Source organism: Phalacrocorax carbo (assembly GCF_963921805.1).
Source record: "Phalacrocorax carbo chromosome W unlocalized genomic scaffold, bPhaCar2.1 SUPER_W_unloc_8, whole genome shotgun sequence".
In the NCBI taxonomy this organism is placed as follows: Eukaryota; Metazoa; Chordata; class Aves; order Suliformes; family Phalacrocoracidae; genus Phalacrocorax; species Phalacrocorax carbo.
This window is the reverse complement of record NW_026990259.1, coordinates 201,632-210,438: the sequence shown is the minus strand read 5'-3', so window position 1 is coordinate 210,438 and position 8,807 is coordinate 201,632. Positions and strand designations below refer to the sequence as shown.

The 8,807-nt window shown below is 40.1% G+C and overlaps 1 protein-coding gene across 3 annotated transcripts in view; it reads left to right on the top strand.

The window, feature by feature from the left end:
• The first annotated feature begins 328 nt into the window (after positions 1–328).
• Positions 329–8,807, top strand: part of LOC104046783 (zinc finger protein 366) — a 30,857-nt gene continuing 22,378 nt past the window's right edge. For all 3 annotated transcript variants that reach the window (XM_064440041.1, XM_064440040.1, XM_064440042.1), the window contains exon 1: positions 329–485. The gene's annotated coding sequence lies outside the window, so the exon portion shown is untranslated. The remainder of the gene's footprint in view (positions 486–8,807) is intronic.

Below are 8,807 nucleotides of genomic sequence, written 5' to 3'. Positions count from 1 at the left end.
ATATGGCTAACTCTTCTGCATAAGACGAGGGTGTCTCTTTCCTAGTCACTGCATGGAAAATTCAACCGCATTAATGTAGTTGCACATAACAAGCTGTAAAGTTGGTTTTATGAAGCCAATAATGCACATACAATACTTGAGGAATTCCTTTTGGTTTGGTTATATTTATTTTTCCAAACATTTTGTTTGAGAAAAAATGCGATTGCTATCTGCTGTTTCCTTATTTTTTGCAGGAAAGCAAAGGGTTGTTGATTTCCTCTCCCCTCCCTTCCTTCCTTCTTTCTGAAAGTACTGTACTCATCTGAAAAAAAGAGAACTAAATGATTGTTCCTGTTCTCTTTCTTAAGTCATTTGAAACACTGTCCCTGCTAGTTTTCTAAGTTTATTGCAATCTCTGCACAGGGGGGAGGGGAGAGAAAGATCGATTACCAACATGAGAGCAGGTAGAGAGTTTAGGGCAAGACTTGTTCCAGCTTCAGTAACTGGTAAGTTAAGTAAAAATGCTTTTATGAGTAACTCTTTAGAAGTGCAATATATATGTTATTTAATTAAGAAAAGGCATTTACCAGATGCACATTTAACTGATAAAACAATAATAACCATATGCATTGACAAGCAGTATATTTATGTTATAGATTTCTATAGCCTGTTTTTTAGATACTGGTTCTAATAGCATGTAGTTTAACCAGTGCAGACAAGAAAATGTTTTCCAGTGAGGCTGATAATATTCATAACATAATCTGCTGTGAATTTTGCATATAGGGCTTCTCCTAACAGAACCTTGTTACAGGCTTCACTAACATATCTTGAATGTTTTGTCAAGCTTCACTAGGGCATTGCTCAAATAAAGAGAGAAGCTGTGTCATATGCAAATTGATATATTTCATATATCATCTGCCACTACTGAAGTCTGCACCAACCTGTGCTATAGTGGGAGAATTACTAGTGAGTTTTTTTCCGTTCAAATGGTACTGTGTTTATGATTACATGTGTTTATCTTTACTCATCTGTGTATACAATTAGTCTAGGAAAAGTGACATTTAAGACATGCTAAGACAGTTCCAGGTTCTCACTTGAAAAAAAAAAAGAAAAATAAGTTCATGTTGCATAGTATGTAACAACACCAAAGTTGATTACCAGCATCAGTAATAGGATGGACTTAAATGCTGTCTGTTTATTTGTCATTGACGTTGTAGATACCAATAATATTTTTCATGTTGGGCATAAATGTATCAGAATGATCAGAAATGGTGCATAAAAGGAGTGATTGAATGTAAGAGTATGTTTCAAATACTGGAAGAGAAAATTCCCCCCACCCCCATGCTTTTATAAAAGCAGAGTGTAGAAGTGGGGGGAAGAATTAGGACAGGTGATCATTTCTCTGCAGAAGGAGAGCTTGGTCATCTTTTGACCCAGTATTCCTTTAAGCCATGGCTCTCTGAAGTGCAAGGTCCTCTACAGGATGCCTGGAGCCCAGACAGAGCAGCTCCAACTGGCAGGCAGGCATTCCAGAGAGATGGCAGGTGGCTCGAGCTGTCCCTCTCCCACTCCTGCTCCCACTCCCACCAGGGCACCTGGTGGGCACCTGCCCTGGGACAGCCCTCTGCTCCCACTCCTTGCTGAACCAACTAGTAGAATGGATTTTCTTCCCCCTCCATTTGGTGCCTTTCTGCAAGTTTTTCCATAGGAAGGAGCAATCTATCCCAAATTCAGCCCAATTTCTGGTTAAGTTGTAAATTCCCTTCGCTTTAAGAGCAGCACGTGGGTTCTGCCAAAGGAGGTGGAAATAACTTGTTTCTCAAACTCCGTAGCTTATTGTTGCAGCTCAGTCTAGTTTGGTACCAATTATTAGATTAACTTGGTGATACTTAACCCACAAAGAATTCTCTGCTAATAGCAAGAAAATGCCACATGTTGCCATGAAAACCACTTGCCACGTCTTTCGCTTGGGATACCTGGGTTTATGTTTTACATGACTAAATACTGATTCAAATTTAGTAGATGATTTGGACAGCTATTTTGACAGTTGTGTGTCATACATCTGGAAAAACACTTTTTACTTCAATTGAGAAGTAGAGGAGTCTCCTAAACATCCAAAAATATTTAAGCTCTGTATTTGTTTTGGTATTTTGCTCAAATTGCAGAGTGTTAGTCTGGATTGCAGTCACCTGGAAGTTTTGATCTGGTTAGCTCAGAAGTTCAGTTTACCATGTAGGTAAGAGCCATTTGCAGCATTTAGGTACAGATTTTGTTTTTTAAGATACTAAACACTAATGTATTATTGATTTAGACCATATATATGATAAATTATTTCTCTGAAAGATTGTCTGAAATACATAAGAATATATGTGTTCATATTCATAGTTGGTGGTCAAATGCAGTAAATGCTATTTTTAAATCCATTCCCCAATAATGAACACACAGAAAGAGCATTTTTAAAGGAATGCTTAATAATTTGACTGTAAAAAATAGACTTTGAATTTTGAACTTCATTCTTAGTTTTCAACTTTCAGGTTTATTTTTCCTTCAAATAATACATTCTTGCAATCATTTGGAGTTTATTTGTTTTCACATTGTATATTTTATTGCTAGGATAACTGTAACATGAATTAGTATAATGGTAATTTGTAACACAACTAATATCTTTCTCCAGGAGTCAGGAAGAGGAGATTTTTGGCTGCTGTGTTATCCTTATCCCACATTGCCAAGATATTTATAAGCAGAGAATGGTATAGTCTGAGGCCAGATTGAGTACAGATCCACTACCAACTTATGGCACAAATTAAATTTTTGTGAAATCAGTTTTCAGTTATTCACCTCAACATTATTTAAAAAAAATAATTGAAGCAATAAACCAAGAATAAAAAACAAGAATGAAAAGAGAGATGGTCTGTTTACTTTGCTTAAAGTCTTATTGCTGCTATTGCTAAAAGCCATATTTATGTCTATAGCATACATAAGTAAAAAGTCAGTCAATTCCCTCAGAATTCTTCAAAGCCATTATTTCCATTTTATTTGTTCTCAATTACAATGAAAATATGGACAGATTTTGCTTTTGTTCCAAAAAATAAAAACAAAACTACACCAATGATGGCAATGATATTCAGATTTTCATCCAGTAAAGAGGTCTAAGTTAATATTTATTGATTATTTAAAACATGCACTGAACTGCATGCTGGATGTCTGATTTTTCTTTATATCTATCTGGCAGGAACCAGTCCTTCTTGCCTGGTTTCTAAAATACTAATGATCCAAGGGAAAATATTATTTAATCTTTGTTTTAATTTCTTCCAAACTTAATACCTTTGTGACTTGTTTTTGTAAAACAAATGGTTTTATACTAGTGTTACCCTGATCTTAGTAAGCAAAATACAGCATTTTCCTTCTAAACCAACAATGCTTAATGCATTGTAAAGACTTCCACTGACACTGGAAGCAATTAAGCTAAGTAATCAAATTGTAAAAGAAATTATTTTAATGCTCTGGATGTTATGGGAAGAAATTGTGAATATTTGCATTTGTTTTCATTTTCACTACTTATTTCCTGCTTCATGTGTTAGAAAGACATATTATTAAATATTTGAATGAAAGATGAAAAAACTATTATTATTATTATTACTTTCTCTCCCCTCCTTCTTCTACTGTGAAAGCTAAAACACTGACACATTTTCATTCTACTTTGTGGATGTGCATGAATTCCTGTGTATGAATTTTGGTTTGATTTAAAAGAAAAAACTTAGGATAAAAAGTGTGTTTCCTGAAAACCTATTTTCCCCTTGCCAATATTCATAAAAAGTAAACCTGAATACATCCAACTTTCCAGATGCTTATGTTTATTAGAAACACCAGAATTCTGGGAACACTGAAAAACACAAATGGTCATTGAATCTGAAGGTTCATTTAATTACAAAAAGCTACAACCCAGTCTCATACACTGATAACACCACTTTTCTCTAACAAATTAGAGAATGCTGCAACTGATTTGAAATTGAAAGCAAGAAAGAAAGAAGGGTCATGCATTTTTAATTGTTATTCTTAGACCATGCTGTGCTACAAGGAATACTAATGCATGGCAATCAGGCATTAACCACACAGTACTCTGGAGGCCTGATGAAGAATAGAAACCACCTAATTTCTATGAATGGAAAGAATTTCACAGGGTGGTGTTCCCAGGATGGAGGAGCAGGTGTGAGGGCTCTGGGAAGGGAGCACATGGTTTACCCCTTATCAGGAAGCACCTTATTCTGACGCCAGGTGCTCTGATAAGTCACAAGCCTGTCGGCTGGGAGTGAGAAGACGACTTTCAGTTTTCCTCTTTCTCTTCCTCAACTGTGCAAAAGCCACTTATGCTTTAGGCTTCTCTGATCAGGGTTGCAGTGTAACTGTTAGACTCTTTTTGTAGCGATAAAAGACCTTTTGTTTTGTGGAGGGCTCTATGCTGGATCTGCTACTACTCTGGAAATGGTTAAAATCCAAAGGTTTCCTAAGTTCTTTGTAAATTGGAATGAGTGTCTCTTACTAGCATCCAATACGTTAGATTTAAACCTGCCACATTAACTCATTGTCCATGTTTCTTAGTTTTTTCTAGTCTTGTTTGGGTATCAATGAGATAAACACAGTGGTGTCCTAGGAATGGCACTGACCTCTAATTCTTTTGCTGTGTTTCCTATTGAACTTCTGTTCAGAGGGAAATTACTAAGTCACTACTGAGACTGCTTAATTGCAAATGAGTAATAGAGGTTAATAGGGATTAATTAGTCTTTTCAGCCAAGAAGCTTTTTCACTAAGAAGTCTGCTCAAACTTCAGCTGAACCCAAATTTATTAATCTTTCTGAAATGACTAGGAAAGCATAATCTTATAATTCATTTTAAGGAACTGGACACCAAGAGAAGTGTTCCGTAGCAGATACATTTTTCCTAATTCTGTCCATTTCTGGATGACATCCTCTTCTTTTAGTTTTTATAGGATATAGTATGTCTTACTGGAACACGATACCTACTACTTCAGCAACCCTCAGTTTTACTATTTTTGAACTGTGTGAAACAAAGAATTGAAAGTAAAATAAACACAGAAAGCAAAATCTTGGTCCTGCTGAAGACTAACAATACTCCCCAAGTTTATTTAAGTAAAACTAGACTATCATTAAAATTTAATCTGTTTTGGAGACTTTATACAAAAACTCTCCCATACAATCCTCTTCTCCAAGCATATGCACACATTTTACCTGGTACTTACCTGTTGCTTTACAGGTACAACACTCAGAAGGTGCAATTGCTTTCCCATACATTACCTGCTAATAGTGTGGGAGCCTGTCAGTGGACTGGCTTGAAGAACCAAGACTGAAGGTGGCCCTCAGCTACCCTTTAAGATAACAAAGAGGTGAGAGGAGACCAGACCATCTCTCTGGCCTCTATAGAGGTGATAACCACACTGGGACTACAGTAGGAAGGAAAGCCAATCTATTTCTTTTCTAAAGGTCATGAATGCCAGTGAAAGGTTTACTTTCAAAACAACATCCCAAGCAGAACAGAACGAGGGTCATGAAAGGGCACGCTTTTTTTGAACATTCTAATTCTGGGTGTTCTGCATAGATCCATTATTTGTTTTAAAATAATACTACTGCACAGCTCAAAACCCCTCTCTCTCCACTTCACTCTATAGTGTTTAATAATTGTGCTTTGTAGGTAGAAAGATTCTGTCCAAAGTGTTCTTTCAAGGACTTCAATATTACTATTTTACCACCAGATCCCTTCTTCTATTTATATTATTTATTTGTTCTTCAGTTCACCCTGTCTCTTATAATATCTGAATGGTGAGAAAAAAAATCCTAAAACTGCATTAGTGTAATTTTTTGGTATTCCAGAGGAAAAAATTATTTAATACATCAGATGCACTATTTAAATTTGAAGTGGCAGATATGTAAGTAGAGAGGAAACAGGGATGGAGTGACAGGACTTCTATCAACAGTGATTAAAATGACTCCACATGCTTTATAAAGGCAGAGGCAGATCCATGGTTCCAGCCTCTGACATAAGAGCTGTTTATCCATGTAAGAAAAGGAAAAATCTGTCTTACTGACATCACCTCATAACAGCCAAATCCTAAATTTTGTTCTCAACTACACCCCAGATTTTCCATAAAGATTTCAGTACAATGTGGATGATACCAGGGAGAGAACAACCTAGTTGCCATTACTGAAAATTGGTGGGACGAATCCCATGACCGGAGCCTGGCTATCGATGGCTACAGGCTGTTCAGCAGAGACAGGCAAGGAAGGAGGGGTGGAGCGGTTGCGCTCTACATCAAGAAATGGACAGAGTATGAAGACCTTTCTCTGAAGAATAGCCACGAGCAGGTTGAAAGCTTATGGGTAAGAATTACAGACCAAGACATCAAAAGGAACCTTGTGGTTGGTGTCTACTACAAGCCGCCTGATCAAAGGGAGCCTATTGATGAAGCCACCTAACTCCAGCTACAGGAGGCATTGCACTCCAGGCTCTCATCCTGCTGGGGGACTTCAACCACCCTGACATCTGCTGGAAAAGTAGCATGGCAAGCTAATTGGTGACATCAGGATTGGAGGCAGCCTGGGCTGCAGTGATCATGCACTGGTGGAGTTTGTAGTCCTGAGAGATATGGGAGAGGCAAAGAGTAAAGTCAGGACCCTGAATTTTAAGAAAGCAAACTTCCAGCTGTTCAAGGAGTTAGTCAGTGGGACCCCCTGGGAAACTGCCCTCAGGGACAAGGGAGCAGAACAGAAATGGCAGAACTTTAAGAACACTTTCCATAGAGTGCAAGAGCTCTCAATCCTCAGGTGTAATAAATCAGGAAAGGAAGGCAAAAGACGGGCATGGATGAGCTGAGACATGCTGGTCAAACTAAAGGGCAAGAAGGAAATGCACAGGCAGTGGAAGCAGGGACAGGTCTCCTGGGGAGAATATAGGAACATTGCCCGGTTGTGTAGGGATGGGGTCAGGAAAGGCTAAGGCACAGGTGGAGCTGAACTTGGCAAGGGATGCAAAGAATAACAAGAAGGGCTTCTACAGGTATGTCAATCAGAAAAGGAAAGTTAAAGAATGCGTACCCCCTCTGATGAACAAGAATGGTGACCTAGTATCAAAAGATGAGGAGAAGGCCGAGGTATTCAATACCATTTTTGCCTCAGTCTTCACTGGCAACCACTCTTCCCACACCTCTCAAGTGGATGGACCTCAGGGCAGGGACTGGGGGAACAAAGTCTCTCCCACTGTAAGAGAAGATCAGATTCGAGACCACCTGAGGAACCTGAACATCCATAAGTCTATGGGACCTGATGAGATGCATCCCAGAGCCCTGAGGGAATTGGTTGATGTAGTTGCCAAGCCACTTTCCATGATATCTGAAAAGTCATGGCAGTCAGGTGGTCCCTGGGGACAGGAAGAAGGGAAACATTGTGCCCATTTTTAAAAAGGGTAGAAAGGAAGACCCAGGGAACTACTGACCTGTCAGCCTCACCTCTGTGTCTGTGAAGATCATGGAACAGATCTTCCTAGAAGCTGTGCTAAGGCACATGGAGGACAGGGAGGTGATTCAAAACAGCCAGCATGGCTTCACCAAGGGCAAGTCCTGCCTGACCAACCTAGTGGCCTTCTATGATGAAGTGACTACACCAGTGGACAAGGGAAGAGCTATGGATGTCATCTATCTGGACTTCTGTAAGGCCTTTGGCACAGACTCCCACAACATCCTTCTCTCTAAATTGGAGAGAGATGCATTTGATGGGTAGACTGTTCGGTGGATGAGGAACTGGCTGGATGGTTGCATCCAGAGGGTAGTGGTCAATGGCTCGATGTCCAGATGGAGACTGGTGACAAGTGGTGTCCCTCAAGGGTCCGTATTGGGACCAATACTATTTAATATCTTCATCAATGACATAGACACTGGGATTGAGCACACCCACATCAAGTTTGCAGATGGCACCAAGTTGAGTGGTGCGGTTGACATGCCTGAGGGACGGGATGCCATCCAGAGGGCCCTGGACAAGCTGGAGAAGTAGGCCCGTGAGAACATCATGAAGTTTAACAAGGCCAAGTGCAAGTTCCTGCACCTTGGTTGGGGCAACCCCTGGTATGAATACATGCTGTGGGGTGAAGGGATTGAGAGCAGCCCTGCAGAGAAGGACCTGGGGGTACTGGTGAATGAAAAGCTGGACACGAGCCAACAATATGCGATTGCAGCCCAGAAGGCCAACCATTTCCTGGGCTGCATCAAAAGAAGCGTAGCCAGCAGGTCGAGGTAGGTGATTCTGCCCCTCTATTCCCCTCTGGTGAGACCCCACCTGGAGTACTGCATCCAGCTCTGGGGTCCTCAGCACAGGAAAGACATGGTACTGTTGGAGCAGGTCCAGAGGAGGCCACAAAAATGATCAGAGGGATGGAACACCTCTCCTATGAGGAAAGGCAGAGACAGTTGGGGTTGTTCAGCCTGGAGAAGAGAAGGCTGTGGGGAGACCTTATTGCAGCCTTTCAGTACTTAAAGGGAGCTTATAAGAAAGATGGGGACAAACATTTTAGCAGAGCCTGTAGCGATAGGACAAGGGGTAATGGTTTTAAACTAAAGGAGGGTAGATTTAGACTGGATATAAGGAAGAATTTTTTTACAATGAGGGTGGTGAAACACTGGAACAGGTTGCCCAGAGAGATGGTAGATGCCCCATCCCTGGAAACATTCAAGGTTAGGTTGGACAGAGCTCTGAGCAACCTGATCTAGTTGAAGATGTCCCTGCCCAAGGCAGGGGGGTTGGACTAGATGATCTTTAATGTCCCTT